We start from the raw sequence: 23,162 nt of genomic DNA on the forward strand, positions 1-23,162 counted from the left end.
ATCAGCATCTTCTCCTCCTCCTCCTCCTCCTCCTCCTCCTCCTCCTCTTCCTCCTCCTCCTCCTCCTCCTCCTCCTCCTCCTTCTCTTCCTCCTTTTTTCTTCACCTCTTCTGCTTTTTCTTCCTTATTTTTAACAACAACACTAATAGAATGTATATCATTCAGGTTTTCAAAGTTTTTACATGTTTTCTCATTTAATTCTTAAAAACAAAAACAAAAACAAAAACATGAGAGATATGTTCTGTCCATATCACCACTGGCTGAGGCAGAATTTGAACTCAGATCTTCTTGACTCTAAATCCAATAACAGCATCCAATATCCATTGCTGGACTTAACTTCATTCTAAGGGAAAATGACAACATTTGAAACCACCTAGAAATGGAATGAAGCATTCATTACTTAGTTATTATTACTTATTTATTTTTTTAAGTAGGTGATATAAGTTATGAGTTCATCATGAATAGACATATTCAAAGGAAGACTACATGGCTAAAGTTTTTGCCAGAATTTTTGCACAAGAGTTTGACTGAATAAGCATTGATTCTTTTATATTGCTTTTTTTTTTTTTAGGTTTTTACAAGGCAAATGGGGTTAAGTGGCTTGCCCAAGGCCACACAGCTAGGTAATTATTAAGTGTCTGAGGCTGGATTTGAATCCAGGTACTCCTGACTCCAGGGCCGGTGCTTTATCCACTGCACCACCTAGCCGCCCCCATATTGCTTCTTAAATACTAGTGATTTGTTAGAAACTTGCTGGAGCTTGGACCATAGGTATGCCCACTCTGTCTTTCTATGCCTTTGAGCTAAATTTAATTTTTATGTTTCTGAGATAGTATTCCATACTTCTTGGGTATATAACATTGTTAGAAAAATGTTGTCAAATGATGGGCATTTGTGGTGGGGTACAGTTTAAGATCATTGAAAGCTCTTATTATGGGCCTGGTACCATGATAATACAAAGAAAGAATAAAAGGCAATCATTATTCACAAGGTGCTTACAGTCTAATGGAAGAAACAACTCCATACAAACTACATCCCAGAGAAATTAGAATAATTAGTAGAGGGAAGGCACTAGAATTAAGGGGGTTGAAGAAGGGCTTCCTATAGCCAGTGGGATTTACTAGAGAAGCTAGGAGGTAGAGATGAGGAGGGAGAGCCTGGGGAATAACCAATACCAATGCCCAGAGGTGGGAGATGGAATATAGATGATGTTTGGGGAGCAGCAAGGGAGCCAGTGTCCTTGGATCTCAGAGGATGCAGGGATGAGGAATGTGAAAGAAGATTCTTAGGAGAAAACTTTCAATGGCACACAGAGGATTTTGGATTTGATACAGCAGTTGATAGGAAGTCATTGAAGTTTATTTAGAAGTGGGGTTAATATGATCAGTCCTTCACTTTAGGAATATGACTTTGACAGCTGAGTGGCTGATGGATTGGAGCAGAGAGAGGCTATTTCTGTAGACCAAGTTGGGAGGTAATGCTTCAGAGTGGCCAAAGCATCATTGGATAAAAGAAGATTTACACGAGAAAGTCTTGACCAAAGTTTGGATATGAGAGATGAGTAGGAGTGAGGCAGCATTTAGGATAATACATACTTTGTGACCAGGAGGATGGTGATGCCCTCAACAATAATAGGAAAGTTTGGGGGCTAGGAGGAATACTGCAAGTGCCTGGACTGGTGCTCAATCCACTGTGCCATCTAGGTGCCCGTTGATCTATTTTATGGTAAATATTTAGTATTTGGAAAAATTTGTAAGTTGAAAATCAAGTGTTTCAAAAAAATTTAAACAAGGTTCATAGTTAATGGTAAAGTAGATTCTGGAGAGGCATTGGAGTCAGGATGAGCTGGGTTCAAAGTCCAAATCCCAAAATGGTTATGTGGTTATGGGTTCATCTACCCCCTTAACCTTGAAGTGAATAGGCAGTGTTCAAGACTATAGATTGTAACCCAAATGCTGATTATCCCCATTGGAGGGATTTTCCATAAATGGAGGGTCTTATATTGATGAAACCACAAGTCTACCCTGCTTCCCACCCCCAAATCTGACCAACTGAAACAAAATTGACCAGGTATAAATATAGGTCTTTCAAGGAGCCACCAACATGGTCATTTTCAGGATTTCCCCCCTAAACTGTTTGGCTTCTGTTTATTCTGTGGGAGGCATTTTGGCTACCCAAATTTTGTTAACTAGAATGAATTTCTAGTATAGATAATAAGAATCCTAGAATAATTATTCATTTGGTAGCACAATAATTTGTAAAGTGCCTTGGAAGTTTATTGAATCCATTTAAATACATTACCAGGAATGAGAATCATTACCCTCTCGTCTTTCCTAAACCTTGGAAGGATAGAGGAGGATCACGAATAGCAGTATTTTGTGTCAAGAATCTAAAACATTTTTGAAGGGGAAGAAGTAGGGTATAGTTTTCTTCTTCCTTTTAGAGCAGTTATTAACTTGTAGGTAGCTGGATGATACAGTGGATACAGCACTGGACCTGTAGTCATGCTCATATTCCCGAGTTCAAATGTGGCTTCACACACTTACTAGCTTTTGTGACTCTGAAAAGGTTACTTTACGTTGTCTGCCTCAGTTCCGTCATCTATAAAATAAGCTGGAAAAGGAAATGGCAAACTACTCCAGTGTTTTTGCCAAGAAAACCCCAAATGGGGTCACAAAGAGTTGGACACCATTGAAAACTGAACAGTAATTATTTTCTTGTAGTCCATGAAATTAAAAATATTTAATTATAATTGATTTTTCTTTCAAAATCCTTTGTTTTTAAATTTTTTTTTTGCATTTTTATAACTTTGTTCTCAGAAGGAGATGTTACAAGACTGTTAAAGTGCCCCTGGGATACTAAAAGGTTAAGAAGCCTTAGGGCTAATTTGAAGAGAGAGATGGCTTATCAGTGTAGAACAATTTGTCCCTCTGGCATAGTATACATGATTGCCTTGATTCACATTGGACCCCACTGTTTGCAAAGCCTTATGATTTATTTTTATGTTTAGGACCTAGAAGCTGATTTTTTTTTTTTTTTTAGGTTTTTGCAAGGCAAATGGGGTTAAGTGGCTTGCCTAAGGCCACACAGCTAGGTAATTATTAAGTGTCTGAGCGGATTTGATCCCAGGTACTCCTGACTCCAGGGCCAGTGCTTTATCCACTGTGCCACCTAGCTGCCCTGAAGCTGATTTTTTTTGAAACTGATATTTCATTTGATTTTTCCAATTACATGTTAAGAAAGTTTTTCAACATTCATCCACATGTATTTATATATTTTTAAATTACTTAATTTCCTTTTACCCTCCCTTCTCATCCCCCTCCCCTCAAAGGCAAACAGTAAGGTGAATTTTGTATGTAAACATTTGTTTTTAACATGTTTGAAGATTAGTCATTTTCAGTATGAGGATTTAGGATTAAGGGAAAAGAAAACCATAAGATAGGAAAGAAATACATAAGAAAAACATAAAAGTGAATATAGTTTTCATTCAGCTTCTGTAGGTTTTTTGTTTTGTTTTTTTCTTCCTCTAGATGGGGATAGCATAGTCCATAGCCATTCTCCAAGGGTTGTCCTAGCCCTCTGAACTGCTGAGAGGAGCTGCATCCATCAAGGTTGATCAGCTCACAGTGTTGTAAATGCACACACTGTTCTTTTGGTTCTGCTCCCTTGGCTCAGCATCAGTTCCTGTAATTCATTCCATACTTCTTTAGACTGGGACTACTAATGGTTTCTTACAGAACGATAGTACTCCATAACATTCATACACCATAACTTGTTCAGCCATTCCCCAATTGATAGGCATCCCCTTAATTTCCAAGTCTTTGCTATGAATATTTTGGATTTTGTGGGACTTTTCCCATTTTTAAAGATTGCTTCTGGATAGTCTAACATGGGAATTGCTGGGTCAAAAGGTATGAACAATTTTATTGCTGTTTGGGCATAGTTCCATATTGCTCTCCAGAAAAGTTGGATTAGTTCACAACTCCACCAGCAAATGCATTAATGTTAGACACCGTTTTCTAAAGCCTTTATCCGCAAAGAGCTCTTCCTTTCTTAATTTTGGCCCTTCCTAAGCCAATGTCCTCTGCCACAAATGTTTCCACTTTACTTATGACTTTGTTAAATTGTTTGAATTTTTGTTTCTCATAGTGTCTTTTTTTTTTTTTGCAAGGCAATGGGGTTAAGTGACTTGCCAAAGGTCACACAGCTAGTTATGAAGTGCCTGAGACTGGATTTGCATTCAGGTCCTCCTGATTTCAGGTCCCATGCTCTATCTACTCTGGCGCTTAGCTGCCCCTAATAGTATCCTTTAAAACACCAGCTGGTGTTCTCCTTTTTCATCTGCTCATTCTACTTGGTGCATCATCTGCTCCAAAGAATCATTACCTTTTGACTTTGGGCAAGTTTCCTAACCTGTCTCTTAACCATGTTTCAATTTTCTGAAGTGTATAGTTAATAAAATAGTCTTAAGATCTTTTCAGGGACTACTGTCTAGGCCTCAGTTTTCTCATGTGAGAAAACTAGACTTTCTGTGCCCTTTTCTTTTGTGAGATGTCTAAGGGTCTTACCTTCCCAGTTTTTTCTTTTGATTTTTTTGAGACTAGATAAAAGTAGTCATTCTGCATCTCTTTGCCTCATCTTTCTTACCAAGCCTTATCACTGAATAGGCATTGTCTCAGCCAAACTGAGCTTAAAAAGGCCAAAGTCTCCCACTCCTCCAGGGCCATCTCCAGTTGTCTGGGCCCAGATGACTCCAGAGGAGAAAGTGAGTTTGCACAGTGCAATTCACTTGCATGCCATGACATCACCTCCCTGATGTCATGCTGGTCTTAGAGAATGAAGGACAAACAACGATATTAATGTCTGTGTTTAGTAACTGAGCTGCACTCTAATGGTACAAGTAGTAGCCACATTTCCAAAATGTGTTTTCACATCCATTCAATAGTCACTTATTAGGTGAATGCTCTCAGATTTTGAAGATAAAGACAGAAAGGGAAATCAGTCCTTCCTATCAAGAAGCTTTCATTTTGCCAGCATCAATTTATAGGCAAACTTGCCCCTTGAATTATGCTTGTTGTAAAAAAAAATACTTTTAAAAATATATTTATTAATATATAGCTAAATTTAAAATGATGAAAATAGTAATATATAGTAACATAACATTGTTAAAGTATGGCAAATCATTTTAAATATTCTTGCTCTTTCTAGGTATGCCTAATGCAGTTTAATTTTCTCTGGTATTTATGTAGAACATAATTCTTCTTGAGTTTTTCCTAAATTAGACCTTTCCAGGACTTGTCAACAGCTCCTGGATTTTCTGTATTTGTCAAAGGTATAAAAAGCCCCACAATTCTTCTTTCTTCTATGACTTTTTATCTGTAACTGTTTCTTCCACCATTTCTAGGAACTGAGCGGTTGCCTTTCCTACCCTTTATTGTCAGTAAGAGAGCTCTGAGTTTCTATGTTTTCTACTCTTCCCTGATGAGAAACCATATACATATATATGTGTGTATGTATGTATGTATGTATGTATAAAACTTTGTTCTCACTATATTTCTAGGGACTGTCCTTTACTCAGTCAAAAAAAAAAGATTTTTCTCCTTCTACTTGGCTCTCTTATCTATAACTCTGGGATATTTGAAATGGTTGTAGTGATTCTAGGTACTATACAGTAGGTTTTAATTCTTGTTCAGACATTCAATAATAGTGGGACTTTTGACAAATCATCTAAACATTTTTATCTTTGCTGACTTATCTGGAAAGATGTTTTGGATTTAGGTGTGAGCTATGAGGTTCATCTCAAGACTAAAATCCAGTAATCCTAAATTGTGTTGAATATTTAATAGAGGCAAGGTGGTATAGTGGAAAGAACACTAGTTCTGGGTTCAACCCCCCCCCCCCCCCCCGGCTATTACTACATGGATGATCATAGCCAAATTGTTCAGTCTCTTAAAATTTCAAGGGGTGAGGTGATAGAGTAGACATCCTCTTGAGGTCATTTCCTCTCTTGATCAGTGATCAAAAAGTTGTCTCAACAGACATGTTTCTGTTGACCTTAGTCATGACTTAAACAGGAATCCTGCTCTCTTGAAGCTTGAAAATGTTGATTCTTGAATTCTGGACAATCCACTTTAGTCACATATTTTTCTGAATTCCTGGAAATTAAGAGAGACCCATGGGGGGGGGGGGAATCTCTTATTCCCCATAGATACTCAGAATTCAAAAACAGTAGCCAGATGGAAACTCCATCTTCTAAATATAGGCTCTTTGGGGAGCATGTCCTCCTTATAACCTTGATCATGAACCCATGATCAGAGCAACTCTTCATGTTAAACACATACTGGGAACTGAAAAAAAAAAAGAAATGTGGGAGGAATAGAGGTGAGAAAGGCTGATCTATCTGAGAAATGATTTTAGAATACCCATGTCCCTATTAGTATCCACAGACTCAGCTCTTCTCTACAAAGGAGAAAGAACTGACAGGTTAAGTGAAGTGGTTCTCTTATCTTGGAAAAGGGCATAGCACTAGAACAGCACAGGTCCTGTTCTAGAACTCTGACAATAATGGAAGAAATGAACCACAGAGGAACAGAGAAGTCAGAAAAGATGAGCAATGAAGTAAGATTTGGTGAAATTTTAGTAGTTGGAAAATGGCAGCCTCTTGAATTTTGTCGATAGCTTTCCTAACAAGGGTTTTGGTCCTAGGAACAGGGGTTATGCTATGTGCTTTTGGTTAGGTGTCTTCTTTTGTCTGACATCATTGGGGAATGAGGTGTTGTACATCAGTGAATTTTCCAGAGGACAGTAATATGCCTTTTCTTTCCCCAATTATTAAACATTCAGTTATCTTGAACATTTAATTACTTTTTGACTGGACTTGGAATTTCCCAAGGGTAGGGAGCTCCCAGCACTGCTTCTGCAACTTTTTTGCCTGCCACCCTGAGAGATTTAAATGATTTGCTCAGAGTCTTGACCAATTTATGTCAAAGGTGGGACTCAAACCCAGCTTTGTAGGTCTCTCTCTAACCCTAATACTATTCCCGTCCCTTAATTTTTAAACCATTTTAATAGAAATCTTTCTCAAATGAATTATTCACTTCCTTGCCTTTTTCAAGAGTAAATGTATTATAATTTAACTTTTTCTTATTGACCCAGAGGGACCTTTTATGAACACTAGGCATTGTACTATGCTGAAATATTGAGATTCCCATGCTTGTTAGAATATGTAGGGCTATTTGACTACTCAGTGTTATTTTTTTTTTTTGAGATCTTATTTTCACTTAAAAAAAATTCCAAATCAAATCTTTTTGAGTTAACTAATTTTTAAGCTATTTTACTGTTGATTATTTCTGTTGTCATTGTGTCTCTAATATCCATCCTTGACTCTATTTTTGGCATAGGTTTTCCTCCCTCTCCTCCCTTTTCCAGTTTTCTGTTTCATTATTTTGTGGAATGGGAAATCAACCTGTCAAGCTTTTAAAAAAAGTGTGCACAATAAGAATAAGTAATTTTTAAAGGACTCTCCTAAGAGTCAACAGAGTCTGGTATAATGAAATGAGTCCTGATTGGTCTTTGGAGTTAGAAGACCTGGTCCTGGCATTCATATTTATTGGTTCTGTGACCCAGGGTATATCACTTACTGGCTGAGCCTTAGTTTCCTTATCTGTAAAAGGAGTGTATGTGGAGAATAATGCCTGGATAGTTTGCTACATAGGCAAAGTATTTTGTAAACCTTAAAAGTTTATTTTTGATAACTACCACTACAGCTTCTGCTACTGCTGCTGCTGCTGCTGCTACTACTACTACTTATGGCTTTCCTTTCTGAATTTTAGCTTTCTTCTGGATGATGGTTGTCAAACAATTGAATTTTAGACAAATGAGATGCTGTTAGATTTCCTCCACAGATGGATAAGTTCTCATTTTGAATCCAAAATTTAATTTTCCTTTTTACTTAAGGAAATCCAGAGTGAAACCATTTTAGTCTGTGCATCTTCCTTTGACAGTGATATTTAGAAGCACAGGAGTATCTTCTTCTCTCAGAAGTGATCTTTTATAAGAGGAAAACCTGTTGGTATGACCCTCAGAAAAGAGGGCACTGGTAGTATAAAAAGGAGGCTGAGGCATAAGTTTGTGAGTTACAGAGAAAGAGAAAGAACATCTTCAGAGGCCTCTGGGCTTTTCTGACTGTGTGAGGGCTTCTTGTTAAGGAAGTTCCTGAGCAGCAGTAAAGAATTTAAAAGGGAGAAAGGGATAGGTTGAGGATGGAGTAAATGAATGAAATTATTGAGAAGGGAAGGATTGGGCAGGAAATTTGGTATTATAGTTATTTACATCTAAATAGGGAGAAGAGTACCAAGGAAAAAATTTTTCCTTACTCCATTTTATGATTCAGGAAATGGGATATTATAATTTTGCAGTTATCCACACCCTAGACTAATCATTTTCCTTTTCTACTCCCCCTATTCCCCCTGCCTAGTCTATAGTGCCTTACATATAATAGACTTTCAGTGAATATTTTTATATTAAGTTATTGATTTCATGGAGTAGTAACATAGAGTAACCGATTTATTTAGTGGCAAGTAAAAGCCTGTCTTCTTAATGTGATTTGAAACGAAAGTAATTTAATTTGAGATAAAGAAAATATGTATATACAGATAAATGCAATATATTGGATAAAATATGGTAGTATGCAGTAGAATGGATAAAATAGTATAAATTATACTATATAGTATATAGAGTATAGCATATACATGCAATATTGTATGTACGTAGATATTAAAGTAGTATATTATTCCAGGTTTATACATATTTTATGTTATACTCCATAAATTCGGGTTGTTTTCTCTCTCCCCTCTGTATTGTAACAGAGCATAGCAGTATATTGGGAGATAGGGTTTGCTCTTAGGACCATGGCCATCTTGAGAATACTCAGACTTGGGGATGGGGAGGTGTATGATTCTAGAGTGTCAGTATTTCCTTGGATAGTATTAATCAACCAGTAATCAATAAGAAATTAAATGTCTATCAAATGCTAGGCATTCTGAAAAGTTCTGAGGACATATAAATACAAAAACCAGTTTCTACTCTCAAAGAGTTTTGTTCCATTAATAAAGACAAGCATTTGTATAAGGATATGTGAAATAAATATTTTGGGAAAATCACAAATAAGTATAAGGTAATTAAATTTAAGGCAGCTAGAGAAGGGAGGCAAAGAGTATTGGGGGATCTGGAAAGACTTTACATAGAAGGCAGTATAGAAGGCAGTATTATTATGAGGCAAAGGTAGAGAAGAGAGTTCATTCTAGGTATGAGGAACAGATGAGTAAAACAATGACACCATAACAGAGAGAGAGAGAGATAGAAGACCATTTAGGTTATGCAGGAAGAGGATATAAAACACACACACACACACACACACACACACACACACACACACACACACACTGAGCTTGAAAAGATATTGGAGCCCGGTTGTCAAGAACTTTAAAAGATAAATAGACAAGTTTCTACCTTAGTCTAGAATGGGGGAGCCATAGGGCCATATTTGTGCTTAAGGAAAAATCACTGAGTACTGTATGAACTAGATGGACCAGAGTGAGGAGAGAATTGAGGCAGGGAGGTCAGTTAGGAGACTTGCAATAATTCAGGAGAGAGATGATATGAGCATGAAATAAGGTGATGCCAGTGGGAATAGAGTCCCAGATTTTAAATGAAACAGATGTGTAAAGGGAGAAATGGCAAGATTTTTAGAATCTAATTGGATATGTGATGAGGTTTAGAGTGATGCTGAAAATATGAACCTGGAAATAAGAAAATTTTAAAAGGGAGAGTTTGAAGAGTGTGATGATGAATTTTGTCATCATGATGAGTTTGAGATTTTGAGATGCCTCTGGGATTTGTGGTTTGAAATCTCAAGAGTAATCACCATTGTCCCCCCTATACTGTACATCATTGCTTTTAGTCTAGCAGTTTAGAAAGTCTCTTTTGTGGATGGGTGAAACTGAAAAATTCCAGTATTCTTTAACCCCATAAACAGCATCTGACTCTAAAATCACCTAGGGTATTTCTTGGGCTAGGGGGGAGGGTAGGGGGTAGCCTGTGATGACAAGAGGTATCCAAAAACAGCTTGTAAATGTAGAAGGAAAAATGAAGGATCCGCCCCCCCAAAAAAAAATTCTAGGAAATTATTTGTGCTAGGTACCAAAGCAGTATAACAAAGAGTTAAACTGATCTATTTTGATAGATAACTTTGACTGATGTTAGACATTACTTGTTAATAATGTTTATTAATTGTGCTATTAGATAGATACTCATTAACATTGACGTTAAACTAAGCTAGAAAGTTCCTTTTTATTTTAAGGCATAGTTAGAATTTTTCACCTATCAGTTTATTTTCACATTATTCTGAAAATATAGTTTTGGAACTATTCATGTCAATCCTATCAGACTTAAGAGGATCTGTCATTTCTTTATGGGGATTTAGTCAATTAGTTGTCAGTCATTAAATATTAAGAGCCTGCTAAGTGATGGGAATACAAAGAAAGGCAAAAGACAGGCCTTCTTCTAAAGAATTCTCAGCCCATAGATTCCCTTCATGTTCACACATAGCCCCTTCCCTGGAGTAGATCTTTGTGTATGTGTGACTGTGACCAAAATTCATCCTTGTCTGGTTAGTCTGATCACGAACCTCTTAGAACTTAGTTATGTTGGTCTTTGGTGGCTAGCCATATGGTCAGTTATTCATTCAAACAATCTACTGTGGAATATTCTTTGTTATATGGGATAATTCTTTGGGAGGCAGGGGGGGGAATATAGCAAAAGATAGCAATTTTTTTGACAATATACAGGTCTAGAGATATAAAGACAAAAATAAGACAGTCTTTTCCCTCAAGGAGCTTATGTTATTTCAGGGAGACTTATGCATAAGGAGGATGTAAAATAGGGACATACATAATATATATTTGTAAAGGTAATTAAGGGAAATTTTTAATAGGGAAGAGAAGGCACTAGCACTGTGGGGTTGGGGAGCAGCTAGGATATCTCATAGAAAGTGGGGGCTTGAGCTAAGCTTTGAGCATAATTAGGAGCTGAGGAAAGAATATAGTCCTAACTTGCCAGAATTTGTGATCCCATTAGAATAGCCTTCAAAAATCTAGTCTTTCCTTTGCCCTAGCAAGTGATCAGAGGAGAGTTTAGTGAACATGGTGGTATTTGAGGTGCAGGCTAATTATAGGATCTGCTCAGTAATAATAACATCTCCTATTTAAATCGGCTCTCTGTTATACCTAAGAGCTTTCCTCACGAAAATCCTGTGAGACTTCTCTGCCTTTACCTGTGAGACGGTAAAGATGAAGCTCAAAGGAGTATTACTATTGAGGCTATTTCTCCCTGCCTCTCTCAGTAGAATATCTTTTCCTCCAAATAGAGATTCCTTAGGAATTGAACTGGCCTTGCCGTTCCTTATGCCCCGTATTCCAACTCCAGTCTCTGGGCCATCGCAACAGACCCTTCTCCCTATCTTGAAGATGCTCCTTTGCCTCATCTTTCAATCCTTCAGAGCTCAGCTATAAACATCACTTCCTAGATGACACCTTTCCCATTGTCACCCCCCCCCCCCCCCCCCCAGCTCATACCTTCCCCCACTCAGGATCTTATTTGCTTTACACAATTTAGACAGAATTGTTTGTACATTATCTCCCTCAAAAGAATAGCAGGAACTATTGATTTTTATTTTTGTTTCTTCAGAAATGCAGCTTATAGTAGGGACTCAGTAAATGCTTGCTTGAAAAGAAGAGGGTGATTTCAATTGGAAACTTTTTTTGGAGCAGTTGTTTGTGTGTGTGTGTGTGTGTGTGTGTGTGTGTGTGTGTGTGTGTGTATTTATTGTGTACAATGCTAAAACATTTGAGAAGGATAGTAGTTCATCTTTGAAAGATATGTAGTATTCAGCTTCCCACCCACTGCTGTGGAACTTTGGTATTTAAGATAATGTGAATTGGATGTTATGATGAAGTATTAATTGTAGTGATATTTTCCTCTCCAAAGGATAAACAATAACTTGATGCATATATCTTTTTTTAAGAAAGATTTTATTTTGAGTTTTACAATTTTTCCTCCATTCTTGCTTCCCTCCCTCCACCCCCCACAGAAAGCATTCTGTTAGTCTTCATTGGTTCCATGTTATACATTGATCTCAGTTGAATGTGATGACAGAGAAATCATATCCTTAAGGAAGAAAAATAAAGTATGAGATAGTAAAATTACATAATAATGCAATAGGTTTGTCTTCTAATTTGTTCAAAGACCATAATTCTTTCTCTGGATACAGATGGTTCTCCATTTCAAGGTTGATCATCACCCCCATGTTGCTGTTAGGGTGTACAGTGTTTTTCTGGTTCTGCTCATCTCGTTCAGCATCAGTTCATGCAAATCCTTCCAGGCATCCCTGAATTCCCATCCTTCCTGGTTTCTAATAGAACAATAGTGTTCCATGACATACATATACCACAGTTTGTTAAGCCATTCCCCAATTGAAGGACATTCACTTAATTTCCAATTTTTTGCCACCACAAACAGGGCTGATGCATATATCTTTTTTTAAAAATACATGCACAAAATTAAAATATAATTAAAAAAATTACACATGGTAATTTTTTCAATATGAAAATGTGGTTATTTCCTTTTCTTATGTTTCAGAGTTTTCTGTCAACTCCACTTTGACTTGGGAAAATTTATATTTTCAGATTCTCCAGTTTAACATTTCTGGGTTCCTTCAATTTTGGCGGGAGGGAGAGACAGACTGAATTTAGTACAATTTAGTACAAACTGTGCAAATGTTTACCAAAATACACAAAACTCATTCTGACCATAAGGAATTGGGGATGACCACCACATCTTCATTCTATGTAAAAATATATTCTTATAGGGCAGCTTGGTAGCACAGTGGATAGAGCACCAATCCTGGAATCAGGAGCACCTCAGTTCAAATTCGACCTCATATACTTATGAGTTGTATGACCCTGGGCAAGTCATTTAACCCCAATTGCCTTACCAGATATACACACATATATATTATGTATATGTGTATACATACATACATATATTTTTGGATAAATGTTACTTGTCTCTCTTCTACCCCACTATAATGTAAGCTGAAACCTATTTCTATCCTTTCATTCTTGTTTTTCTTGTCTATGGGAGGATTCTCAAAAATTCCCAGTCCAAAGTACTAGTGACCTTCCTTTGGGGGTCTCCTTATCAGCCTGCTTTTTTTCCTTTTCTCTTTCCCTGTCTCCCCTTTCTTCCTTTTTTTCTCTTCATTTTCCTCCTCCTCTTTTCTCTCTGCTCTTTTCTTGCTTTCCCTCTCCCCCCTTTCTTCTCCCTCTTTGTCTCTTCCTTCCCCTCTCTCCTTTTTTCCTCCTCTTTCTCTTCCTTTTCTACTGCATCCTCCTCCTCTTCCTCTTCATTATCATCTGCCTAAGTATAGTAGCCTACTGGAAATATACATATAGCCATATATGTGGGATCACTGTCAGGTATCTTTTAATGTCCTATTTTGTGATTCTTCTAAATATGGCTCTGTTTAGCATGATCTGGATGGAGCTATTGTGATCCATGGACAAGTAGGCTTTTCATCAATTGATGAAAGCAAAGTAGAAACCATTTTTCCCCCCAGATTACTTTGTCTTTGGGATGAGAAGTGATCAAAAGAATAGGTTGTTTCCCAGATACTGTATATTTATGATCTATAACTCAGCAACTCCCCCCTCTTTTCACGTTTTTCTTCATTTTCATTGCTTCTCATTCTTTTAGTTTTAGTAAACTGTCACTAGAACTTTAATTACAATTAAGAATTTCAAATGGAAAAATGGAAATTGCCAGAATGAATGCAGTTCAAGACAGTACAGATATTGTCTCACTTTGTAGAGTAACTGTCTTCCTATGGAGCTGATTCCAGTAATTTAATCTTATTTTCCTTTTTACTTTCCTTATACAATTAAGGATGATTTCCATCTGAAAGAGAATTGGCCTTAGGATACAATAAAATTAAATTTAAAAGAAAAGCCAACCTTTTCACATCACATATTTAAAAATAACCTTATCATGTAAAATGTTGGTAGCTGTAATTGAAAATAATTCAGTACTTTAAATGCATTGGCATGGTGCTTTCCCCACCAACACAGATGGCATATCTTTTGTAGCTTAATAGAAGGTCTGTATGTGATACATGGTCAAGAAAATACATCTTTTTGGTCTAAACTTCTGCTGATGAATATTTTTAAATAATATTTTTCAGTTATAAAGTATTAGAAGAAGTTACAATGTGATTGCAAATTGAAACCCATTAAAAGGCTCTTGATGGGGGCAGAAGCAACCTCAAGTTTCTTAATTAAAGATAGGCCATTAGGATACAAAGCTCTGGTTGGTCCCAGCTGAAACAGTTTCAGGAACTGGCTCTGTGACAGAGGCCATATCCTCCCTCTGGGGACCAGTGGAGCAAATCTTCACTCAAGAGAGTTTCATCACCTGCACATTGACCCAATAAAAAATATATGTATGTATTAATTTTCCCTAGTCACGAAAACTTAGAAAGTTCATCTCTAAGGGTATGAAAGGATTGATATCTGCATTGCTGGAGGACTTGCCCCCATTAATGACAAAATCATAGGTGCTTGAAATATTAAAGAATTACTGATTTCAGTGTAAACAGGCTTATTTGTTTTTTCCATTTAGCACAGTCCACTAAAAGTCTAAAAGAAAAAATAGCTGGAATTATTAGGTCAGTGAATAGAGTGTTAGACTTGGATTCTGAAAGATCTGAGTGTGAGTTTTGCCTTTAGATGCTTTCTGGCTTTATATCTCTGGGCAAGACTTATTCTTTCTCAGACTCAGTTTCTTTAACTGTGCAATGAAGATAATAATAGTACCAACCTCATAAGTAGGTGTGGGTTGTGAGGATCAAATGACATAATAGGTAAAGCTCTTTGCAAACCTTTAAAGTGCTGTACAGAGTATCTCAAAATTCTTCATGCAAGTTTGGGACACCCTGTAGAAATGGTGGTGGTGGTGGTGGTGGTGGTGATGATGATGATGATGATGATGATGCCACTGCCTTCCTTGAATAGAATTTGATGAACAGGGAAGCTGTTTTAGGCTTGTAGTACTCAACAAGAAGCATTATTAGCAATAATTCCCATGAAATTTCCATGAAACTTTTAGGTTTGCAGAGTGTTATAATAATAGTGAGGCAGCTAGATGGATTAATGCATAGAGTATGGACCTGGAAGTCAGGAAGACCTGACTCAGACACTTTCTAGCTTTGTGACCTTGGGTAAGTCGTTTAACCTTATTTAGCTAACATTTATATAGCTTCTACTATGGACTAGGAACTATACAAAGGACTTTATAATTATTATTTCATTTTATCCTCCCAACAAATGGAAGTGAGAAGCGATTATTACCCCCATTTTACAGTAACTGAGGTAAACAGGCTATGTGACTTGCCCCAGAGTTACATATCTAGGAAGTATCTGAGACCATCTTTGAACTCGGGTCTTCTTGATTCCAGGCTTGGCACTTTCTCCACTGTACTACCTTTTTACTTGTAATAACACTCAAAGCTGGAAGGGGAGTACAAATATTATATCTTTGCTATATTGAAAAGGAACTGTAAAAGTAGCATCCTCCCAAGTTACTTACTTAAATGTCAGACCTGAGACCAGAACTCAGGGCTTTTGCCTATTCTGATGCTAGAAATTGGAAGTAAACTAAATGGTTCCTGTCATGAATAGGCTTACTAATTAGAGAGGAAAGCAGAACAAAATATAATGTAGAACACCTGGTGGCAACTTCCACATGCCTAAAATAAACACCCTATATGAACGGACTTAGATGACAGTGCCAAGTCTATAGAGCTCTTTATTCATTCCCTTTCTTGACTTCCCCAACAAGATTGTGAGGTAAGTCCTCCCAATTTTTGTATTTTGAGAACCTCAATGTAGTTATGATGTGGAGGATGGGATGAAATAGGAAAGAGAAATTAGAGGCAAAGAACACTTAAGAGAGTGGATTCCCAAGAATTATGTGGTAAGTGTCTAGACTAAGACAATGGTTTTGAGAGTAGAAGCAAGATATGGTCATAAACAGTTGTGAAGGAAAAATGTACAGGAACTAGTGACTGGGTGAATTGGGGTATGAAGGTATGGGAAGAGAAGGAGGGGAAGGACCAGAGAATGATAGATGTAACTTACAGATCTTTTAGGTCAACCTATACCTTGACTAAGGATGATGCAAAATCCTGTTTTAAAACCCTGGGAAAATGGTGATACTGTTGATAAAAAAGAGGAAAATCTGGAGGGAAAAAATGATTTATTTTTTGGTGGGGGAGTAGGGATGGATATGTGTTGGATATGCTAAGTTTGAAGTGATGATGGAGATGCCAAGCACATAATGCAAAATGCAGGACTACAGGTCATCTTCTCTTCAGTCTACCTTCCATTGCTTTCTACAAGGATAACACACAACTCTCTGGCTGCTCAGGTCCTATTTCCAGCTCTTTGTGGAAGCCAGTAGTAAAGGCAGCAATTCAAAATGAATTAATATATTAATTATAATAAATTAATAATAAATTAAGTAGTTAATAAACAAAAGGGGAGCACACTTATTGGACCACACAAAGGGACCTGGAAAAATATGTAAACCAAGTCACTAGGTAATGTATTTTGAATCCATTCCCTGATTTTTATAGTTTTGTTGAAGGCCAGTTTTACCTATCAAATGTCATAATAAGTCAACTGTGCACATAAATCTTAACTATGTTAAGATCAGGGAATGTTTGTACTTTGCCATCCTTGTGAAGTCAGTATAACTGTCTTTTATAGCCCCCTCCCCGACTAGTGATTTTAGCCAATGGTTTCACTCTAGCTTTTGTGGCAAAACATTTTCAGTACAACGAGGAAAAATAATAGCTAACATTTCTCTAGTCATTGAAGGTTTCCAAAGCACAATCTCATTTGATCCTCACAACAACTATGTAAGATGTTAGATGCTATTATTTTTCAGGTGGGAGAACTGAGACTGAGAGACGTTAAGCCAGGTTAACCATGCCTCCAAGCCCAGAACTCTGTACCCCCACACTGGCAAAATCCAAAATGACTGGTTGAAATTGTCCCTCTTCTATCAGATTTAACAGGGAAAGGAACTGAAAGCTGGAGATTTGGCCCTTTCACTCAATAATTGACCCCTATGTAACTGAAAAATTAACTGTGCTTCACCATTTTAACCCACATTGGTATGAAGCTCTGAGTTTATCAGTTTAGTAAACTTCTGGTGTGGAAACAGCACCTACATTTCATCATTTCATCATTGATCAAAAATGACATTGTTGGAAAGTTTCCCCCTTGTCATGTACCTAGAACTTGTTAGAGGCAGTACTTGAACATTGGTTTATCTGATGCCAAGGTTTGCTCTCTACCTGTTGTGCCTAAGACCACCATGACCAAGTAAAATGCACTGAACTACATGCAGGAACTACTCAGAAGAAATAGGTGTCATATTTCCTACTCTCAGTGAGCTGCAAGAAAGCACCCCTTCCCATACACTCCCATACGCTCCCATCCCCACACCCCCACATACCCACACATATCCACACCAGTACATCCATACACTGAAAGATATGTTGAACAAGTAAAAATTACATATGGAATAATGTGATGGCCAAGCAGAGATCCAGATAAAGCTTTCCAGGAAAATTAGAGAAGAGATCCCTTAATGCTGGGAGCACTTCATGGGTGAGTTGATACCCTAGTTATGCCTTGAAAGGATTTCAGCAAGCTGAGATGAGGATTTTAGCCATGTGGGATAACTTTTGGTATTCTTGGCAAAGATATCAGCAGACTTTGCCAATTCCTTCTCTACCTCATATTTTAGATGAGGAAACTGAGGCAAAGATGATGATGTGATTTGCTCAGGGTCACATAGTGTCTGAGACTTGATTTGAACTCAGAAATTTGAGGCTTCCTGACTGTAGCCTTGTACTCCATTCACTGTGTCTCTCTAGCTTGTGGGATAAGTAGGGTATACAAATTCAGAGAGACAGTAAAAGAGAAGGATGTTAGAGAATTGATAAAATGAGAGAGAGAGAGAGAGAGAGAGAGAGAGAGAGAGAGAGAGAGAGAGAGAGAGAGAGAGAGAGAGATAGTTGCAGGCTAAGAAGACCTGAATTCAAGTCTTGTTTCTGATACAAACTGGTCTTGTGATTCTGTTGTAAAAGATACTTAACCCTTCTCAACAATTTTCTAAAACTATGAATTATGAGAAAAGAATTAACCTACATCGATACTTTCCTCACCTACCAATTCCCTATATTACTGAAATCATAGATCCAATCCCTCATCTTATCCTTGTGGTGAATTTGAAATGGACTTGTATGAAACAAGAGTGGAAATGTAGGTTTGAGGCAGATGGTAGAGACCTTAAATGCTAAGTTTATATTTTTATGCAATAAAAAGTTTATAAGGAGTTTATATTTTTATCTAATAGAAACAGCAGGGAAAGGATTTTGAGGAAGGAAATAACATAGACAAACCCATATGTTAGGAAGATTGTTTTGGCCATAGCTATGGCAAGGTTGGTTTGGAGAGATGAGTGTGGAAGATCACTTAGAATACTATTTTAATCATCAATGTCAGAAGGGATGAAGACTGTGCTAAAGGGGAAACCTCTTTTGGATATTAGTGGGACTAAGTGACTACTAAATTCCTTTTCAGATTTCAAATTCTATGATTATATGATTTTAGTCTAAGAACAGGTGTATGATAAGCATTATTGAAAAATAGCCACTGTTGAGAAATTTCCATTTGTTTGTTTTTTGGAAGATTGAGTCTTAGAATTTGGGCCAAATTAGATGTCTTAAAATGAAAGTTTCTTCTTTCCCTATATCCTTTAATTGACTGATTCATTTTGAAAATGAATATGGTCTGCAGAGACAGTGAGTACAAGTGATTGAGACATAGACTCTTCTAAAGAGAGTCCAATTTCAGTCTAGTACTTTACTGGTTATCATGGCAGGGAAAAAGATTATTCTTCTATAACTGAAGCACCAAACAAACACAGTTTATCTATGATTTATATTTGGGATAAAAGGGTTGAGTCTAAATTTATACTGGCACATATTAAAAATATATAAAACAGTTTTATTTAAATTCTGTCTAATAGTGTTAAATTGTGTCTGTTTTATTGAAAACTTTCGACAGTGCATGGTCATATATTCTGCCTATTTTAATTTTCATAACTCATATGAATTATGGTAAGGTGTCACTCTAAATCTCAAAAACGTTTTTGGTACAGACACTTGAGATTCTAAAAGATTATATTGGTGGAAAAATCATAGTGGCAATAGTATAAGTTTTCTTCCTTTCCTCTCTCCTCCATTTTTTTCCTACTCCAGTGAACAGACAATAGCTTTGCTCTTCTGTTCATCTATCTTAGTTTTATAGATTTTGTAGTATTGATATTACTGTGACAATGTGGGGCCAATGTAGCAATCCCAGGCTTAAAAATGACAGAAAGTAAGCTCCAGAACTGGTCTGAACAAAGCCCTTTTAGCCATCAGTAGAGTTGGACAGTGGATGTCCAGTATTCTGTAGTCTTTCTTCATCTGGCCCTTTCCTCTCTTCCTTGCTGGTGCCCCTTCAGTCCTTATCATTTGAATCCTTAAAGTTTTCCAAACTCTCCAAACTTACAAATGTGAATGCATCTTTGATGTTTGAGATTCTCATGCAACTTCTGTTCAACCTTCTCATTTCTAGTAAAGTCCTCATCTTATGGATCTGATTTTCTGATGTCATATGACTTATACTAGGGTATAAAAAAGTAGATTGTGTTGAAACCAAAATTATAGGAAACCCATTAAAATAATTTTTAAAAGTTAAAAATAAGTTTTTAAAATCAATGACATTTCAGAAAGGCAAGAAATTATAATATTTTAAAATTTCTAACCCAGAAATACTTATTAGTCTTTAAAGATATAGGATAATAATTGCCTAGCTGTTTGACCTTGGACAAGTCACTTAACCCCATCACCTTAAATAAATAAAAAAAATAAAGTTATGGAGTAGTAATAGAAAGCAATGCCAGAACACAAAATCATAGATTTAAGAGTTGGAAGAGACCTTAAAATCCATATAGTCCAACTTTCTCATTTTATTGATGAAGAAAGTGCAATCTAGAATTGAAATGTCTTGACCAAAGTCACATGCAGAGATACTAAGTAGAAGAGCCAGAATTTGAATTTATGTTCTATGATTTCCCAATGCAGTATGCTGTGTAGCACATTCCTATATTTACATTGTGTTTTATAAGAACAAAAGCTCTTTATACACAATCATTTCAGTTTGATAATTAAAACAGTCATATTAAGGCAAATTGTATCCCCACCAGTTAGGATACTGAGTTCTATAAAGTTCTGTGAGTTGCCCAAATTTAGGTAGCCAATAAATGATGGACCCTGGTCCATATTTTGATCTGATTCTATTCTGCCATGCTGCCCTCCCTTTGTGCTGACACATGAAGATTACATGTTGCCTCAACAGATAGAATGTAAGCTTGAGACCAGGGGATGTTTAGGTTAAATCGTTGTATTTTTCTAGCCAAAGCCTGGCATAGAGTTGATCCTTAATAAATTCTCTTCTCTTCTCTTCTCTTCTCTTCTCTTCTCTTCTCTTCTCTTCTCTTCTCTTCTCTTCTCTTCTCTTCTCTTCTCTTCTCTTCTCTTCTCTTCTCTTCTCTTCTCTTCTCTTCTCTTCTCTTCTCTTCTCTTCTCTCTCTTCTTAATTTTTGCAAGGCAGAGTGACTTGCCCAAGGCCACACAGCTAGGTAATTATTAAGTGTCTGAGGCCAGATTCGAATTCAGGTACTCCTGACTCCAGGGCCATTGCTCTATCCACTGTGCCATCTAGCTGCCCCAATAAATTCTTCTTCTTCTTTTTTTTTTTTTGCAAGGCAATGGGGTTAAGTGGCTTGCCCAAGGCCACACAGCTAGGTAATTAGTAAGTGTTTGAGGCTGGATTTGAACTCAGGTACTTCTGATTCCAGGGCTGGTGCTCTATCCACTGCACCACCTAGCTGCCCCTAATAAGTTCTTTTTTAAAAAAAAAATTATTTAAGGCAATGGGGTTAAGAGCGACTTGTCCAAGGTCACACAACTAGGCAATTATTAAGTGTCTGAGGCCAAATTTGAACTCAGGTCCTCCTGACTCCAGAGCCATTGCTCTATCTACTGTGCCGCTTAGCTGCCCTCTCCCCCAATAAAATTCATATTGACTGCTTGTCACTTCAGAGTTAGGATTAGCAAGTAATAGGTACTTAGGAAACTTATTGATGTATTATTATTAAAGTTTTCTGCTATCCTGCCTTCAACCCACTTAAATTTTATTTCTAGTCTTTACTTCTTAGGGAAAAAAGTCTGTTAATCCTTCATTTCACTTTATTCCCTTGGTACAGGGGTCTATAGTCTATACAGTTATTTATAAAAAAATTATTAAAATAAATATAATTGATAATTATAATATAATGAATTTCTTTGTAATCTTAACATATTTTATTTTATTCATTTAAAAGCATTATTTTGCAATGGGGTCCCTAGACTTCACCATACTGCTGTCAAGGAGGGGAGTACAACACAAAAAGTTTAAGAACCCCAAACTGGTATTTGCTTTTAGGTACATGACACCATTTTCTAGTTCAGTTTTTTACCCTCTATGAGACTATAAGAACCAGTGAAGGAAAAGACTGTGTTTTATTTAATCATTTCATCTCCCCCAGAGCCTAGCACAGTGTAGATTATGCATATAAAGCTATTGACCTTGAAAGCCAAGGTTCCTTCCAGTTTTAGATCAATGACTTAAATGAATTCTAGTCTCTCTTACTTGCTGCAAATAACACCCTATTTTGTATATATTCAAGAAGCTTGTAGTTTTATTCATAAGAATTTAAAGTAGCTAGGAAGGCTTATTAGGAATAGGGCCTCCTGTTTTGTTATTTCTTTTGCCACAAAGGGCAGAAATGTCCACCATGTTGGGGAAGGGCAGAAAAGTTCCCTGTGATCTCAGCTTCTAGTTTGCTCACTTTAAAAAATGTTGACTATTTCTCTCTGTGTGGTGGCAAAGCCTTGAATGTAAAGTGCTTTTCAAATCTCAAGTTGCTAGAGATAATAATAATAAAATCATAACATTATTGACTGGTTAGCTGTATATCATTTTAAAAAACGCACCCCAACACATTATGTAAACCTTCTGTGAAGTAGGTGCAGAGATCATTGCTCTCTTTATCTTGCTTTAATAGTGTACTAAAACTGGGATTGTCACAAACTCCAGCAGTCCCCAAATGGGTCAGTAATTTTCCATTGCCTTTCATGACTTCCAAAACATTATGAGTGAATTAATAAGATCTTTTGATATGAGAACCCAGTCAGACAGAAATTCCTGCCAAACCAATGAAAGAGCAACACTTTTTTTCCCCCAAGCAAACTTTTGGTGGTTTTAGTTTTAATGTCTTTGATTGTCTCCATGGATGATATCTTGAGTTTTAAGCAAGAGCATAAATGAGTTGGTGAGACCAGTAGAAGAATAACTTTCATTAGAAGTCATGCAGAATGGTATTTGGTTGAAAAACCAATATCCTCATAGCTTTGCCTCACCTTAGGTGGTACTAGCATTGCCTCACACCAGAATGGATATGGTATCCAACACCTCTTAAATGGTGGAAATTAACTGCCTTGTGAATTACTTCAAGGGGGCTGCACAGGCTTTCTCATCAAAATGCTAACTAATGGCTCCCCTGTTAACCATCTCCACCTGGTCGATATGGTGATTTTTTTTCTGTAAGTCATTTAATACTCACCTGACTCACTTTGAATTTCTCACTTGCATAATCACCATCATCCATTATGTTTTGCATCTTTCATCCCCTGCACATTATCCTAGTCCTTATGCTGTCTGTTAGCCTACCCCTTCCACTATGACCTTTGAAATTTGTTTCATTGGTAATAGACTCCCCTTCTTCCTTTTATCCTAAGACCTTTTGGAATTAACTGAATCTTGGCTGTCCCCAGAGGACTTCACAACTCTTAACTCCTTTCTCTACTGCAGAGGAGTAATCTTATT

General features: G+C 36.9%; 1 protein-coding gene across 8 annotated transcripts in view; it reads left to right on the forward strand.

Annotated features, from left to right (window-relative positions):
* CCNY (cyclin Y) overlaps nt 1-23,162 on the forward strand; it is a 319,673-nt gene that overhangs the window by 173,193 nt on the left and 123,318 nt on the right. Inside the window, exon 1 of one of the 8 annotated variants that reach the window (XM_074193201.1) lies at nt 5,094-6,618. The exons of the other annotated variants lie outside the window; for them this stretch is intronic. The gene's annotated coding sequence lies outside the window, so the exon portion shown is untranslated. Of the gene's footprint in view, nt 1-5,093; nt 6,619-23,162 lie in introns of those variants that run through there. 8 annotated transcript variants of the gene reach the window in all.

Source organism: Macrotis lagotis, chromosome 7 (genome assembly GCF_037893015.1).
Source record: "Macrotis lagotis isolate mMagLag1 chromosome 7, bilby.v1.9.chrom.fasta, whole genome shotgun sequence".
Classification (NCBI taxonomy): Eukaryota; Metazoa; Chordata; class Mammalia; order Peramelemorphia; family Peramelidae; genus Macrotis; species Macrotis lagotis.